Here is an 18,632-nt window from a genome sequence, read left to right as displayed (position 1 = left end):
AAGCATTATTGCCCAAAACGTAATGACAGACACACAATTAAAAATCAATACATTCATCACTCCGTTCAGAATCTTAATTATATTTAAGTTATTTTATGATATTTTTGTTTATTTAAATACAACAAATACTAAAAATCATCATACTTTAACTATATAAATAGAATCATTCTACAGATATATATATTCCAGTCATTCCAAAGTAAAATAAATGTACGATAATCTGAAAGTTAATAAATAAAATATATTCGACCACAGTAACTTAAAGTTTATAGTAAAATATAAATAAATTATAGTTAATACAAATATTAAGTAAATGTTTAAAAATTAAGCCTGTTTTGTCCATATTAAAAATAACACCTGATGAATAATTTTGATAGGCTTTAGTAAATTATTAATTCATATAAAACATTTTTTTATATTATTGATTATACAACACCACTTAACATGAATTTGCTTTAAAACAACAGTAGTTCTGCTTTTTTAATTTATTAGACATCCATTGCTGCCTTAAAAATATTTTGGTACCCAATTTAATTGCAAACTCTTTAGTATTTTCTCTTAAAGCCTTTTCCTTGGGGAATGGATCTATTAATTGGAATTTTTTGTCAAGATATTAATAAAACCATTTTGATAAATATAATTCTAGATATAATATTGCTAGTATAATTTTATTTCCTTTCCAACAGTGATAAACTACATTTTGATAATAAAATTCATGATATCGAAAAAATGCCTGATTAATTTTTGAGTCACACCATTATTTTAACATTAAATATTATAACCACTAAAAATATTATTTTTCAACTTATTGAAAGTCTGTATTGAGAACCGAAAATGGGTTATTTTTTATCAACTCATGACAAAAGATAAATAATAAACTATTAAAAACCAGAGTTGTTTAGTTAGAATAACATATTTTTCAAGGTGATGACACAGTTTTCTTTTTTTCTTTTGATAAACTAAAAATCTTTCTAGAATAAAGCAATATTATTTTCAGTCTTTTAGTAATACAAAAAATACAACTAGTATTTTCTTTTAATAAATATTTCATTTATGTATCATAAAAATATGTGTCCCGTTAAAATTGTTCAAACTATAAATATATGTGTTTTTATCGTTATATTCATACGTTATTATAATTATATTGTTGGATACATTCATCCAATCCAAAATAAAATTTAAAGACAATCGTGACTTTTAAATAATATATTTACATGAAGATATCGAATAGTGACAAAAAACATACAATTACTGGATGATAACAAGTTGTAGATAACATACCTCATATACCTATGTAATTATATATAATGATAGTAATATTATAATAAATACATTTATTTATGAATATATTAAGCATAGTAATTATAAAATATAAAATTTTTTTTTTAGTTAAAATATTTTTATTTAATTAAACGATTTTAAGAAAGTATACAAATATGAAATATATTTTAAAAGTTCAGTCCTAGCCTAGAATTGACCATATGGCCTGTGTGTGATGTAAAATATAATATATTACATAACCAAAAATAATTTTTAGTTTTTCTGAGTTAAGTATTTATGGTCATTGATATTCCAGTTTTATATTTACTACACCACTGATATTTCCAGTAGATTCAAGACATTTATGTAGAATTAATTTCACATTTACCGCTGCTATAGTCAAAATATGTATGTTATGAAATTGGACTAGCTATACGAAGTGGAAATTATTGACTCGATAGCAGGACTGAGGTATACAGGTATGATAATGGTTATAAATTATAATTAATTGTATAATAATGATAAATTAATCACGTTAATATGGATAGTGGAAAATCACGTTCAAAATTATATTTTATCATAGAAATAAATACTCAGATGAACCCATTTTTAGCAATAATCAAAGAAATAATGATGAAGAAAGCAATAAATGATAATATTTTCAATACCTATTTAGAACTAAAAGTAAAATTATATAAATGTATAGTTTTATATAAGTATATATAATATATTGATTATTGGTATAGGTAATACAGTAATACCTAATATCCACTCCAATCGTTATTTGGTTATATTTTTAAGTTTCTTTTATCATTCTATACCACAGTAACTCACAAATTTATAAAAAATACTATATAGTAGACTAATTAATTTTATAATTAGTATTATCTTTAGAGTTTTCATAGTTTTTACGATTTTTAAAGATACATTATGTATTGTAAGTCACGTAGCATACGTATGTTTTTGTTTATATTGTCCAAATCCGTACGCAACAGTAGGCATAAAAATAAACACATAATCAAAAAAGAGTTAATTGATTGTTTTACGTTTGATGATAATTTACTTACTTATAAAATAAAATAAGACAATTTTCTATAAATAAAATATTTTAGTGCATGTTTGAGTGTTTTTTTTCCTGAGATAGTCCATGCTTGAGATTTTTATAGATCTTACTTGTACAATTTATATTGGCTGCAATTAGCTGATGCACTAATCACTAGTCACTAAATAATAAAATACTATAAGAATTATTATTATTGAGCCTAACTATAAAAAATATGTTTTTTTTTTTTTTTATCAACTTATTATTTTTTATGTCAAATATTTAAAAATTAGAAATGAACATTTAATTTTAAAATGATATTTAAGATCGTAATTTTAGATCAAAAATTAATATTTAGTTACCTAATTCTAAACTACCTAATAGTATAGTATAATAATCCATCCTAAATTTAAGTATCTAATTTACCATTAAAATCAAGTTAAATGAAAATAATATTTTCATTATTTTCCATATAAGTTTAAAAAAATAAATTTATCATTCTGTCATTTCCAACCTCAATACATCAATGTGAATTTTAAATAATGATGATATCAATAATTAAAATAAATGTTTATATATTATATAAATCATAAATAAATATATATATAAACATTAACATATTTGTTTATATTTTTTTTAGAAACTCATTATTAATGATGATTTGATACATGCCCATGGGATATGTATAAATAACTAATACTTTTACTGAAATAATACATCACATTAATTAAGTTTGTTGAACAATATTCAAACTAAGTATTGTTATATGAAATCCAAGATAAACTACTCTCACGTATTAAAGATTCATTAAAACTGTGAAAGAATTTCGCTTATTATAATATGTATTAATATAAAATTTAATTTTAATATAAGTATTGAAAACATTAGAAAAATCATAAACAATTATAATTATTCCAGTTATGGTTTTAAACAATAAAAGTATTTTTTGGTTTAATAGACGATTTATTCTAGGAATTCTACTATATTTTAGTATATTTGCCATTAAAATAATATAAATTCTTATATTATATTACTAGATTGTAACAATATTGATATTTGTCCAAATAACAATTAATAATCTGTTATCTTAATTAAATTTAAATCACCCTTAGTAATTATTTTTTATAAATAACATTAATTTAAAGTTATTCGATTTTTTCAATACGAATGTGCAATACACATTTTCTTCTTATCAAATTAATTGCCTATACCTACAGTTGATACTTTTGAACTATCCATAAAACCATTTTCTCTAAAATTTACAATTCATAGAAATCTTGAAATTTATAATAAATAATGTTAATGCTTAGTATAATTATACTAATGATGATAAATATTTGAAATATTTTTTTTTCAATCTGCTGTACTATTATTTTTAAAACAAAACTAAAGTTTAATGAAGTATTTTTAAAATTAAAAATGTTACTTTTATGTTTTTTTGCATATACAGTAGATTCTTATTATCTTAATCTTATTATGTCGAACGTCGCTATCTCGAATTTTTCATTATCTCGAACTACATTTAAATCCCCTTGAAACTACCATTATACTTAATACCGTTTTTCTCTCAATAACTTGAAATAAAATTAATCGTTTTTCGTTATACACAACTAATATTTTTATTACAGTAAGGACAAAAAATTAAGTCCGCTACTGATGTTAATTTGAGATCAATAAAATAAAAGAAAAAGAAATTCAGCAGTACGTTCAGTAGTGGTTGTAATTTCACGCGTTTGTTGTCAGTATTTGTAGTCACATTCATATAAATTATGGAGAAATGAAAAATAAGCATAAATTAAATATTCGTACAATTAGGTAATTTTTATATTCTTATAAAAACAAAAGTAATATTAAATAAACTTTAATGATAAATTTTTTTTAAAAATATTAATTTTATTATAATTTATCGATATGTACCTATTTAGTATTAGTACTTTAAGTATTCAAAATATGCATTTTAAGCATTCAAATAATTTATCAATATTTTTTCAAATTTTTAATAATTTTATTAAAACTCGATATCTCGAACTTTTTCCTGTTCCCCTTTAGATTCGACATAAGGAGAATCTACTGTATATTATATTTTGATTACGACCAAGAGTAAATTTATAAAATTAATTGTTTATTTACCTAATTAGTTTTGAGTATGCTAATATAGAATAAAATATTGAAGTCCTAATAAAAAATAAAACTATTAATTAAATTTAATAATTTAAAAAAGTATAGCACAAAAAATACTTTATTAGAACTTTAATACTATATCAAACCTAAAATAACAAAACTTAATAGTAAAGTAAGCGTATTACTATTGCAATATCATTAATATGTATTCATTCAATCAAAACGAAATCCAAGACAATATATGTATAGTATATTACTCACTCCTAGTGAATTATACCAGAACTAAAATGGGATTTATTCTAAATAGTTTTGGATTCTGAGTGGAGAAACAATTGATAGATATTGATTTGATCATAATATGTATATTTTGTTTATCTATATCTACATCACTTTTCAAGGCAGTAAAAAACTTTGATTTTATACTTTTGGAAGGGGTTTCTATTAATAAATTGAATTATATAATAATTTTCTATACATGATCAAATGTCAAAATTTTTCAATTATTTTAGTTTTATTTCTATTGATGTCGATAAAAAAAGTTTAAGTGAGTCACCTTAAAAATGTAATACACAAGATCCTAAATAAGTGTTTTTATAGACGTGTAAAGTATTTTAAATAAACAGTTGATTTATTTTTATAAGCATTTAAAATTCAAATTTTGATACATTTTGTCAAGATTACAAAAATTAGAAAAATTATGAAATGTGTAATTTTATGGATAAGGTTTATTAACAATACAAAGTTAGTAATATGTACTAATAGATCATAATGTACTTAGTTCATTCTTAAACTAAAAAAAACATATAAACATGTTTTGTTATGGATATTTTTTATTTTTCAAATATGAACGAAACAATTACGTATAATATTATTAATTTTTCTATATTATATGTAATGACATTTTCAAAACACGTAGTACGTAGATTAGTTTTAAGATATTTATTTAAACTACAAAACTATTTACTCTGTTTTACGGTTAACTATAAATTAAATTTAAAAGTTAATAATAATAATATGATAAAAGCTATTCTACAAGAAGTTAAAGGAACTGAGTAATAATAGGGATGCATGGAGGCATACAGAAAACTAATCAAACGATTAAAGACATAAAAGAGAATAAATGATACAATATTTTCAAAAAAAAAAATCTTACTGATTAGTGATTATACTAATAGTAAAATAACTTATTTTAATAGCTATAATATTAAATAGACATAATATCATGAAATATACTTAATAATAAAGGTTGACATTCCATCTTTACTCAAAATGGTTTTTCATAAACAATAATATACCTATCATTGAATTAAAATTTAACATATCCATTTCAGTGACCCTTAGTAACCCTACAGTAACCATTTAATAACATTTTCTAAATATTAAGATTTGAAATTGCTTTTAAATCTATAATGACTTAAAACAACTAACTTTTTGTTTTGCTATGAAAAATAAGTGCAGAATATTCAATATTTTTTGGTTACATTTCTATAATAAGCTAATTACTCATTTTTAAAAATATATTAAAAAAAAACCAATGTATCCATAGATGATAATGGGACATTAATAAACATTTAAAATATTAATTTCAGGTATTAGCTTTAGAAACATTCTCACCTGTATTAAATAAAATGGGGATAGTCTAATATGTCTAATAATTAATTACTATTAAATATTGTAAATGTTTTCTGTATTTATGGTTTTAACAATTTGAATTTTGTCACAAATTATATTTTTAACAATTAAGAATTAATTTTAACAAGTTTTAATAATTTAAAAAATAGATTATTATCTTATAGATTTTATTAATTTGTATATTTATTTACTAAATAATGGGGAAAAGATAGTAATTGAGTGTATCATTTTGGTAATTTTACCAGAAATTGAAGCACGCATATTAATAACAATAAGCAATGATGGTTATGCAAAGGCATGTTAGGGGGGGGGGGGTGTAAGGGTTTAGACCCATCCCCCTGAAATTTTTTCTTGAAATAAGATTGAATGGGTTTAAATGCCTATTATATTTAAGACTCGTATAATACATATTAATATTTACATATTTATTTTCTAACCCCCTCCCCTCACCAAAAAAAAAATTGGCTATGGCCTTGAGGTTATGCACATTATAAAAATTATACTTTTACATTTTTATGATCGTTAGAATACAAAAAATGTTGAAATCGCCTACCAGTATATTAAGTATTTTGATTATAAATTATATAGTATAATATTTAACTAACTTACGTTTGGCAATTATACACGGATTTCCTGAATCCCACTCATATTATATAATGTAAATTAAATATAATATACATATACTATATATATATATATATAGTATAAATAATAATGTAATATAAACAACTTTGTACAATCAATCGTATGAAATGACGTAAATTTAGAGAAATATGAGTACAATTCGCCGATCCTGAAGTGATCAAAGCCCAAACACCTCAAACAATTATAAACAGTTATAGATCGAGACTCGTATCGAAAATCGCATTGCACGTTACACTGTACAATTATATACAATATACATGGGCACTCGTAAATGTGATAAAAGGAAAAAAGAAAAAGTGACGAAAACGGTCAGACCTAGTGTGCCAGTGGAAGCAGACACTGAGAAAACGGCCGTTACGAACATTTCACAGAATTACCAACGGCGACGGAATAAACTTGGCTACTCAATAGCCGTGAGTACCGTTGACAACGCTTACCACGGTCGGACCACGTGGGATTAGAACCTCATCAGATTTCACACATAAGGGTTTAGAGTGTTTGTGAAGTTAGTTAAACCAAATTTTCCAAAGATTAAGTGTCTGGGGCATGCGGCTCGTAAAGATAGGATGTATTATAGTAGTTACATGCAATATTATTTAGTACATATTCTCCAAAAAAAATTTAAAATTCTTGTTATTATTAAGTATTTATAAAAAAAAATACTGTTTCATACTGACCAATAATTTTAAAAAATAATTGGAAAAAAAACGTGATTCGTTACGAAAGTTTTTGACAAAATCTTTTAATCCATACATTTTTTTTATTATTTATTTATTTTAATATAAAAATGAACATCTATAGAGACTATTGAATCGTTCACTAAATATTTATTTAGTTATTTATTTAAATATTTCACATTTTCTAGGCCTTCTTTATGTTTCAAAAAATGTTGAATCTTGCTGTGCTGTTTTTAATAATTTTAATTTTTCAAATTTTTAAATTTATTTTTTAGTATTGATTAAATGTTTCGAATAGAATGCTTAAACATTTTAAGCAAGTTAATAATTTTGTTTTTATACGTACTTAAAGTTAAAAATCTTACAACTTCGTAAAAATCACGAAAATATGAGTTATTTTATAATTACAAAATTAAATAATGTTTTATTTTAATATCTGTAAATTCAAAATATAATACGAGATACCTTTAAATTTTTATTTCTAACCTGGAAATAACAATGAAAAAAGTTAAGCATAAAAAGGAATACATTATTTTTTAAATAATTGAAATTCTTATAATAACAACACTATTGGATATTCAATCGTAAAATAAGTACGAGTATTTTTATTTCTTTTCAAACAATATTTTTATTTAATTTCAAAAATAATAATTGTACTAACTTGAAAAATGCCATTAATACACAAAATTATTTTAAATTATTTTCAAAATATGAAGAATATGTTTAATCTATTTATATGTTTTTGTATTTTTTTAGTTTTATTTTTACAAATGTTGATAAAAATTTCTATGCTTTGCCAAAAACCTTGACAATTTAATGAAGATTCTACAATAGTTGTGTAAAACACAATTAAAAAAAATTAAAATTACATAAATGTACTTTTTATGTATATGCATACCAATTTAAAATTTAAATTTTTCATAGTATACACTATAGTTTTATCTTAATATTCTACATACATATATTACGAATACTTAATGTACAGGCGTTATTTGATTACTATGGCTAACAATAACACATTTGGTGAAAATACAAATTCGATTGGTGAAAAGACAAAAGCACCCAGAGTATAATAGTATTATCTTTTGATAACGTTGCATGCATATCACCCCAATATATTATAATTTGATAGTGTTTTCAATCGAGATATGGGCATTGCATTATTTGTTTTCTATACATAAATTGTAATAGTTTGACATTTGTGTTTCACTGAAAATAAATACTGGATCACAATATCATTTTATAGCTGTAAGACTATATAAAAAAGAAATAACAGGTAACAAATATAGTTAAATACCTATATTATTTTAATATTTAGAAAAATTTTATAAAAAATTACCTATAATTATTTAATATTATTAATAAAACACTATTATTTTTCAATATAATTGTTTCCAACTAAGGTAAGCTTATTTTTTCATCAAACTTATATTTTGGTCAATAGATAATATTATTCTGTCTACCGACCTGTAGATTATGTAGACGTGCTATAATATACTAACGCATCTTGTTTACAGTACAGCCTTACAGGATACATAGTAATCTAAACGAATTTTTAAAATGTTTAAAATTTAAAAAAAAATATTGTCTTACAAAAATAAATACAAAAACATTTTTAAAAAATATTAATAAACCCATAATTGCATGATGTATTTGTACAATAATAATACAAATTATAATAAAAACAAAAATTATTTTAGCTATAAAATAATTTTAAAGGAAATATATTAAAATAGTTTTTAATGTCAGATTATCAATATTTTGCTATGCCAATTTTAAAATTATTTTCGGGGAAGTTAAAATGATTCATTAAATAATATGGTCTAATCTGGTAAATAGGACGTACATTCCTCTGATGAATTCTAGCACGTATACTTTTGCATACTTTACACAAAATGATTAATTTAGTATTTTCTTTTGTACTTTTCTAGGTATATTTTAGAAATATTCTTCACTTATTAATATTACAAACACGTTTATTCGTGACAATTGGTTAATAGTGGCAATACAATTAAAAAATTAAAATGTTCGGTTATATATTTTATTTCGTTCACACCTTTTCTGTATATCCTTTATACTCGGAAGTATCGCGTTTTAAAATGTACATACCTGCAGTAACTACACAACTCGTTAACCGTATTAAACCTTCTATATAATATACACATTGTTGGAAATTTAAATTCAGTAAAACCATAGGGCCTATATTATAGATACATTTATACTTTGTTTAAAAAAACTATAATACAATATTAAAATCAGTAAAATAGAGAAACCCTTTTGTATTGGAAATACTTAACGAAAAAAATTAAAAATATAAGATAGATATAAACGTCTAAGTATATAGAATTATACACATTATTTAAATAAAATAAAACATTAACCAATGACGACAAACAATAATTTATTGAGCTATTCATTGTTTTACAATAAGCTATATTCGAAATAGGTACATCACTAAATCTATAGCAATTATTTGTATAGAGTATAGATCATCGACCATGATACACGAAATATGATAGAAATGCAAAAAAAAAAATCAAAACCTAATGACAATTATGTCAAAACTTATTTGTATTAATTGTATTCATCAAACGTAAGGTATTAAAAAATATAATTAAATCACAACTGTATTAAAATAAAATAAATGCCTAAACCACTGGTCAATAAGTAACGAATTTTTTCATCCAATGGTTGACATTATTTTTTTATTATAACATTATAATAATAGTATAATACTATTATATTTATCGTGTCTTATCACTATTCATAATAGAGTATCATTACGTCGTGGTTCTAGGTAACGTTTTGCATTATAATAATATTATTATGTCTGTAAGTAATGGTGAAATGCACCCACAACGACTTATGATAAGTGTTTCCGAGAAACCATAAACCCGCAGGAGTTTATCGTTTGTGAAAAGGCGGGTTAAGAAAAAAAAGTGGGGAAAGCTAGAGTACGCAGCTATGTATTGCGATGCCTTTGATTTATCGCCGCTAGTGTACCGTACGACATCATAACGTCAACGGCCGATTAAGACACGTTTTATTTGAATAATGGCGGGGAAAATCGCGCACATGACATAACCGTTGCGGATTCTGGCAAATGATTTAAAACAAAAACGTTAAGTACCTAAATATTTTAAATAATCATTTACAGGAACCGTTTGTATATTTTATCAACGGAACTGACGGTTATTTATAATTTTTTTTTCCTAAAACGGTCACCTCAATATGTGACCATGGTAAGTATCGTACGTTAAACAAGCGGTTTATAATAATATTTTATCATTGACAAGACAAAAACTAATGACAATTTTATCATATTGATCACGTCTATATCATACTAGAGGTTTATTACTCACGTGTGTCACGAGATGACCGGATTGCCGTAAATCGTACTAGATCGACACCGGTAGACGACGCTGACTGCCGCAACGGCCAATGTTCCGGCGCGGCGAAGATGGACGACGAAAATCGTTTCAATCGTCACTATCGGATGTGTCGTGTCGCGTACGACAGTGAACCGGGTCTTGGTGATTAATTTTTTTTTTTTCGGAAAAAAAGGAATCGCTGAACGACGACGGATGTCGGGACAGTGGGGGGAAGCACCCGCGAATTGATCACGCGAAAGTTTCACGCTCGGGATACGGAGACACGAAAGAGTTCGACAGAGGTGAAAATCGGTTGGGGATAAAAACAAATCGACAAGACGAACCGAAACGAATCGCGTTTGTGCGAGACAATCGGACGGAGTCTCAGGGGATTCGGCAGGGCGCCGTGCGAGTACGGTGATCGCGCCGAAGACGCGGACAGACACGGACAGGCGGACGGACGACCGAACGAACGGACGACGTGGAAGCGGACAGACGACTACTACGGACTGCTGGCGTGATGGGCGGCGGACGTGACGCGGCGCGCGCGGTCGTCGTCGCGTTCGTACTCGTACCCCTACGCCACCAGCCCTGCGCGCGTTGTCCACACGACGGCGGCCGACGGTTCGGCGACGCCGGCCGATCGCGCGACGGGTGCGCGCGGTATGGCCGGTCTCGGCGGCGGCCGCGGCGGGGGTGTACACGCGCGCGGACTTTCCACTATGAAAACAGCGGCGGCGTGCGTATAATATACCGCCGTTAGAGCGACGGCGCGGGCGGCGACCCTTACGACGGGCTTTACTACGGCGGTTTACGTACGATCACCTCCACGCCGCCGGTCCGTCCCGCTCACGTGACCACGCGTGCACGCAACGTCCACCACTGCCGCCCACCCGTCGCCCGCCCGCCCGCCGACGGTTTCTCACGAACTTTTACACACACTCACACCATCGACGCTACGCGGCGCGGTCGAGGACAACGTGACGTCGTCGCTACATCCGCCAAAGTGCCAAACCGTATAATGTAATACAATAATATGATTTCACGGTACTCACACGCGCGTACTAAAACCAACATGGTATATCGATGTCACACGTTGATGATGATTTTGTTGTTGTTATTGTTGTTGTTGTTGTTACCGTCTTACTAATACGCCGTATTATATAAAACGCGTCAAAAACATTCTGATTGAGTAGAGCTCGCGAGCGATATCTATTACTTGAATAAATCGAACTGTTATTCAATAATATAGGGCCCTATAGTATTTTCAATGAAATAATAATATCGTATATGGTGACAAGTCTATAAAACGCGGAAAATTTTATTTTTTTCTCTTCATGATTCATAGAATGCCACTCATACATTATTATTTACCTACTAAAAATATAATTTAAAATGATTGATTTTTCTTGGTCTTCGTAAGGTCGATCTCAATGTATATATTTTTTAATCAGTGCGTGCTAATTATCATTGAACAATATTATAATATTAACTGTGGACAATACTGGGATAATTGGACGTTCTAGGTATTGAAGATTTTAAAATGTTCACCAGAATGTTATTGCTTATTTTAGACCTAACCTAACCTATGATAGGCGTGCCCAAGTATCTTTGGCAGACTAGGCTTTGACGTAGGATAAAATTTAGGGATCATCCCTTGTGTTTAGCCCCTAAAGTTTGTCCAAAACCTACTAAATTCAATGGGCGATAGATAATCGACCGACGGTTAGGTTAGCACTTGTCTCTATAAAAGACTAAAAATAATGTGATTTACGCAGAAGTTATCGGAGATTTTAAAGTTATAAAAACAAATCAGTCGTGAAATTAATAAGCCATCCAGTTACATTATATAATGTTATTGTTTAATCGAAACATTTTATTACGCTACAATGAGCACTAATTGACACTACGGTGTCTTTTTCCGAGTGTGTAAATTTAATTGAACCATCGAAGATACACGCAGCCGCCTCTATATATTTTATATTATTTTAATTCTAATTGACGGAAAAATTAATTTGAGGTCCGACAAAGATCATAATTACGCTCTAGAAACTAGTTAATAGTCCATAGTAGTATATCTCTTCTTGTCGGTATTTTGGTAGTCGGTCGATTGACCTAGAACCAAATTCAATAACATGTATACACAATCAATATAATTATTTTCATTTATATTATTACATTGTATCATATTTTTTACATATTTTTATTTGAGGTATACGTAAATATATAGTTAATCAATTTTGGAAAACAGCAATATATTATGTCGATTCTTAAAAATAATCCAAAAGTTTGATTTTTAAAATGATACGTATCATAAAATCATCACATAAAACAAAAATATATCCAACATATACATTCTAACATACCAAATCTTAAAAAATTAATAACAATACATATTTTTTCATGTAAAATTTTAAAACAACATTTTTAAAGTTATACATAATACATTATGTTAATGGTAATATTGTAGTTTATATTATTATATGCATATTTTTATTATTTACACGGTTAATAACCGTCCGTTCATTATTTAATCATGGTATTATGGAACTTTGTATTAACGAAAGCACTAGAGCTTTCAGTGCTTTCACAAGAACAATACTTTCTAAAACAATAATATTTTAATATACAATTAAAATATTCAAATACATAAGAAATTATAGACTATCTATCAAAATCTTTAAATACTTGAAAACTATTGTGAATTTATAATAAAAAAAAAAATTATATTCAAGTTTAAATAAGGTAAAAAAAATGTACCCTGCGGTTACAGAAAATCTCGCAGGATAAGCAGCTGCAGACTCATCTGCCTTCACCGTAGACACACCTATAGCTTCAATGCTTCGAAGCAAACTAAGTATTATTGTGAATACAACTATATAGTAGTTGCGTTTGTATAAATATACATTTTGTTATTATGTACTTTATACTATATATAGATCCTATTCTACCCTCCGTTACCATTTGTATCCGTATCGACCCCTACACAAAATTGTAAACAGTACAGAACTGATGAAATGTAAAAATAGGATTAATAAATTGTATTTTGTTTAGCATTTGACTATAGCAGTGGTTCCAAACTTTTTTTAACTCCTGGTACCCTAAAATATATTTTTTTAAATCCAAAGACACTCTTAAGTAGTATATTGTTTACTTCGTTTTATTATTTATATTTAATAACTTTGGACTTGACCGGGTATATGTTTAACCAATCATGTTATACGCATATTATATTATTATATATTACTAAAAAATTAAATAATTTTAACCTTTATAATTTATTATAATATATTACTAAATAGATTAATTAGGAAAAAATTAGTTATACTAATGATACATTTGAGCTTGTTATATTTTCACACAAATTCTGGGCACTAGGGTCTCGAAAAACTTAGCGACGGCACTGTAGACCACCGGGATATCACTTTAAATATAAAATCGGTGAACCAAAACTCAGTTCGCCAACATTTTAAACACTAATGTTAAATAATATCAACCACTGCATTGCATTAGGTATGTATTTATATAAATATTGATATGTATAGCTATCAAGAAATAAATCATTCACATATAATAATATCACATCGAAAAATATTATATAACGCCGTGCGCACCGTCAATACAATATCAAGAGGACGGAAAATGTATAATTGACAGATTTATGACGATTATTTATTGCAATGGTACTGAATAATATAACAACCGTAAGAAAAGTAAATATAATTCGAATCTACTCTAAAAGTCAGCGATTTTCAGGCCACCACTGGTCACTACAACAGTCCGATCCACAATATTGTAGTATAGATTACCTAACGGCTAACAAAATATAAAAAAGCATACGATATAAGTAAGAGATAATAATATATTGAAATAATTAAAATCAATCAGCAAATTGTTACCTATAATAGGGGCTACACGTCATCGTGAAAAGCGTGTCAAACAAATTGTTTTCGTTTGACGTCGCATCGGTTGTGCGTTCGGCGATTGACGTTTGCATTGTCGTATTTTACACGCGACATCGTTTTGACAGTGGATTGCAACAGCGACGTATCATACTATCATGTTCGTACGCGGTCCGCAAGCCGACTGTTCGGCGCCGTCTCGTTTGGTGCGCGCGCGCGCACACACTAGAGTACTAGACCGATCACATATTATTATATTTAATAATATTGTTATGGACGGCTCCGCATGGGCTATTATGGAATGAGCGGATCTTTAATTTATCATCGAAATCCGTGTGTTCAAAGGTCGTTTGATCGAAAAACACGCGATCAGAAATCGATAAGAAAAACAATGTGATCGAAAATGTGGCAAATTGTATGTTATGAACCTTTTTAAGGAGTCGATTTTTTTTATTAATTACTTAGACTAGTTGTTAGGTTTGACAATAATATAATTAACGTTATCTACATCGTCGATGGCAAACAATGCTGATTAACTATATTATACTTATGATTTATGAATATGATTTTTTACAAACAGCATCAATTCTCGCTGACTTATTTAATACCCACGTACATACAATATATTATTTAGAATTTTTAGTTTACCTACACGAACGATGCAGTTATACGACGCTGCAGCTGTGCCCAACTGAATCTGACCACAGTCTTTTTGGTTACTAGTTACTCTATGGAAATACAGTTATTATTTAATTAATAGCTTGGCACTATCCAATATAATTATTCCAATCATAAATACTTAGAATTACAGTTGATTCAATGGAATACGATTGTTTTATTTAATATTGACCTGGTCCAATCAAGGTTTAAGATCGATTCCGATATCTCCAGTTTCGGTTACAATATTATAATTATTATTTACTTCAAACAATGCTATTTTTAGAAATCAAAATACGAAGTACAGTACAATATTTTATAAAAATAAAAATACCCAATAATAACTGAATTCTAAGTATTTTCATCGAGTGTAAATGTATAAGTATTTATATTCGTAATGTCTATCCATTTCATTTTTACCAAGAAAAAATAATTACAAACTACAGCTGGACTTTAACAGCAATTTTAAATGATGTATAAATATACAATAGTGTAAAGAGTTATAGTAACTCTATAACATTATGTACAGTAAATTGTCAATTCCCATGAATTATATAATATTATTTATAAATCCGTACAAAGTAATAAGCTATAAGATGTACTATTTTAAGTTCTGAGTAAAATATATAAATAACTATTTTACGTTAGAAATGTGATAAGTAATTTATTATGATTAATATAATTTTACGATGAAATAATATTATGTTTCTAACAAAATAAGTTTTTTTAAATATCCTACTTTACTTACCTATTTTACTTGGTATCTTATGTTCATAAATTCATGTTTATATTATGCTATCAATAATATCACAATAATTTAACATAATTATTCTAATACTTTAACTGGAATAACTTAAAAAGCATACATTTTTAAACTGTCGATCGATCATAACACACAAGTCAAGTTAACATTTTTTTTAAATAACTATATATAATATATAATGTATATATATTGTAGATATATAGACAGATTTGGTCTTTATTTCAAATAATACAATTTCAACTTGATCTAATATTATTAAAAAAAATTTTTTTTTCCAATCTATACTCCAACTAATGTTCAGTTCAATGTTAGTTTTTTAAAAAGTAAAATTATCTGGTCCGGTTTTCTCAATGTATTATTCACAACAGCGATCGGTTTGATTAGGTTTAATAAATTATTCTGTTTATAATTTGGTTTGGTCTATATACTTCGGTTCCAGCTCCGATTATTGGTCCGCCCTAGTCTACAAAAATATGGACCGTGCTGACTTTTGCAATTAATTTATTACTATAATAATATATTTTTTTAATCAGTTTATTACGTATAATATTTTTTATACATTTTTAAATTTAATGCGTTGGAATTGTTTATAAGTACTAAATTGTAACCATAAAAGTACAAAAAAAAGGTTAAGTTTTTTTAACCTTTTAATAATAATTCTCTGAATTGTAGACAAATTATAAATCAATGTAAAATTTAATAATAATATATACATATAACAACGCTAACATTATGTACAAATGACGCCAAGCTGAGAACAAAATATGTATTATATATACGACTAAACCTAGTATATTATATTGTATATATTATATCCTATAATATTATGTTCTCGCATGTCTGCTAATTCAATCTAATTGTTTGAAACGAAATCACCATTAATGGCAGTTTAAGAAGTATATGTTCAAAACGTGTAGAAGTGTTAAAACTTATATAGATAATCAGCGTAATAAAAAAAAAAAAACGAAAATTCCCACGCGTTTGCTGTAAATTCTTAACAATTAATATTTTAATTAAATGTTTTTAATACACAAACAATCGGACAATAATCTAAAAAAATTATTATTTAAATTTAATTTGATACTTGATTTAATAAAATTATAATCAATCCGGTAGAAAATATTATAATTAAGAAATGTTATTAACAATTTATAGTTTTGTGCTCAGTTCCGTAACTAATAAATAATAATATATGAAGTGCAGAGTGCTTTGTTGACATTGTAGGTACTCAATGTCTAAAACACGGATACATTTATGTAATATAAATCTAATTTGTATTAGACGCTGACTTTTAGCTGCTGTTTAGTGAGTGGTGACACGAAATAGATCGATCTTTTATTCTTATATTTTCACATTAAATACACGTGCACACGTGATAAGTAAAAAATATTTTTACTTTTTAGTAAGCTGGTTCTGGCTTTTCATTTGATGATTTTGATGTGGGGTTAATGGAGTAAAAAGCCTTTACTAAAAGCTTGCTTTGATATCAAATGTTAACTCCCATCCAATAAAAAAAACTCATAGAAATCTTTCAATTTTTTCTGATATACTTTTATATAAAGACACTATAACTGTGATTACCAGACGTTTTTATTTGGTAGTGCAGTAATATAACATGTTTTTGCTATGTTTTGTATCATTTTTCTTTAGTAATAGTATTAAATATGTTTAATATATATATATTTATTTTTAAAATTAAAATATTACAGATTATTTTATGTATTTATTTTCCAGGTATACACATTTTTTTATTTGTATGTTGTATCACATTTTTGATATAATTTATTTTGGTTGTTCAATGATCGGCATATTCATACAACTGAATATTTAAAATAAATGTTTCGTTATCGATTGGCTACATATCAACTATAGTTGTTTAAATAAATTATACATAATGGAAATAAATACCAATACTAATTTAAATTAAAGATAATGTAATTATAAAATGATTATAATTTTCAACAGGAAGTCACGAACCATATAGGTAACCACCAAATTATTTATTATCATGATAGTTTTATTTGTTTCATTTTTATCATACGCAGAGTTTTGACAGCACTACGGAAATTTGTAAACATAGTTATAACAATTATAATTGAAATAATTAATTATCATTAAAGATTAAATATTTATTGTTTTAACAAAGTATAGTTACTGTTTTTATAACAATGAGACTACTATGCAAAATAATGTGTATTTATAATTCTAATTTTGAGATTAAACTTTCTTTTAAACTATTACCAATCCAATATACTTATCTGAAATTGTGAACTGCACTTCTTTGTAATTATTGTATTATTACATTAGGTACCTATATTTCGTCTATTTTAAATATATGTCGCAGTAATTCAAAAACTAAAATAATCAAGAAAAAAAATTAAATTATAATTTATTTGTTGTAGCGATCAAGAAACAATAGAAGATACATTTTTATTTTATGCAAATTGTTATATTTGTTATTTTTGTGGATATCTCTTCAATATTGAAACGGATTTGTAAAATGTTATAATTACTTACCTAATACATTGAAAATTTAAAATGTATTTTTAAATTTGAAATTCA

The 18,632-nt window shown here is 26.6% G+C and overlaps 1 protein-coding gene across 1 annotated transcript in view; it reads right to left on the bottom strand.

Moving 5' to 3' along the window:
- Positions 1–11,301, bottom strand: part of LOC132924272 (neurexin 1) — a 238,808-nt gene extending 227,507 nt beyond the window's left edge. Inside the window, exon 1 of the mRNA XM_060988475.1 lies at positions 10,740–11,301. The gene's annotated coding sequence lies outside the window, so the exon portion shown is untranslated. The remainder of the gene's footprint in view (positions 1–10,739) is intronic.
- Between the last annotated feature and the right edge of the window lie 7,331 nt (positions 11,302–18,632).

Source organism: Rhopalosiphum padi, chromosome 3, assembly GCF_020882245.1.
Source record: "Rhopalosiphum padi isolate XX-2018 chromosome 3, ASM2088224v1, whole genome shotgun sequence".
Taxonomy (NCBI): domain Eukaryota; kingdom Metazoa; phylum Arthropoda; class Insecta; order Hemiptera; family Aphididae; genus Rhopalosiphum; species Rhopalosiphum padi.
The sequence above is the reverse complement of the archived record's forward strand: the minus strand, read 5'-3'. Positions and strand labels throughout refer to the sequence as shown.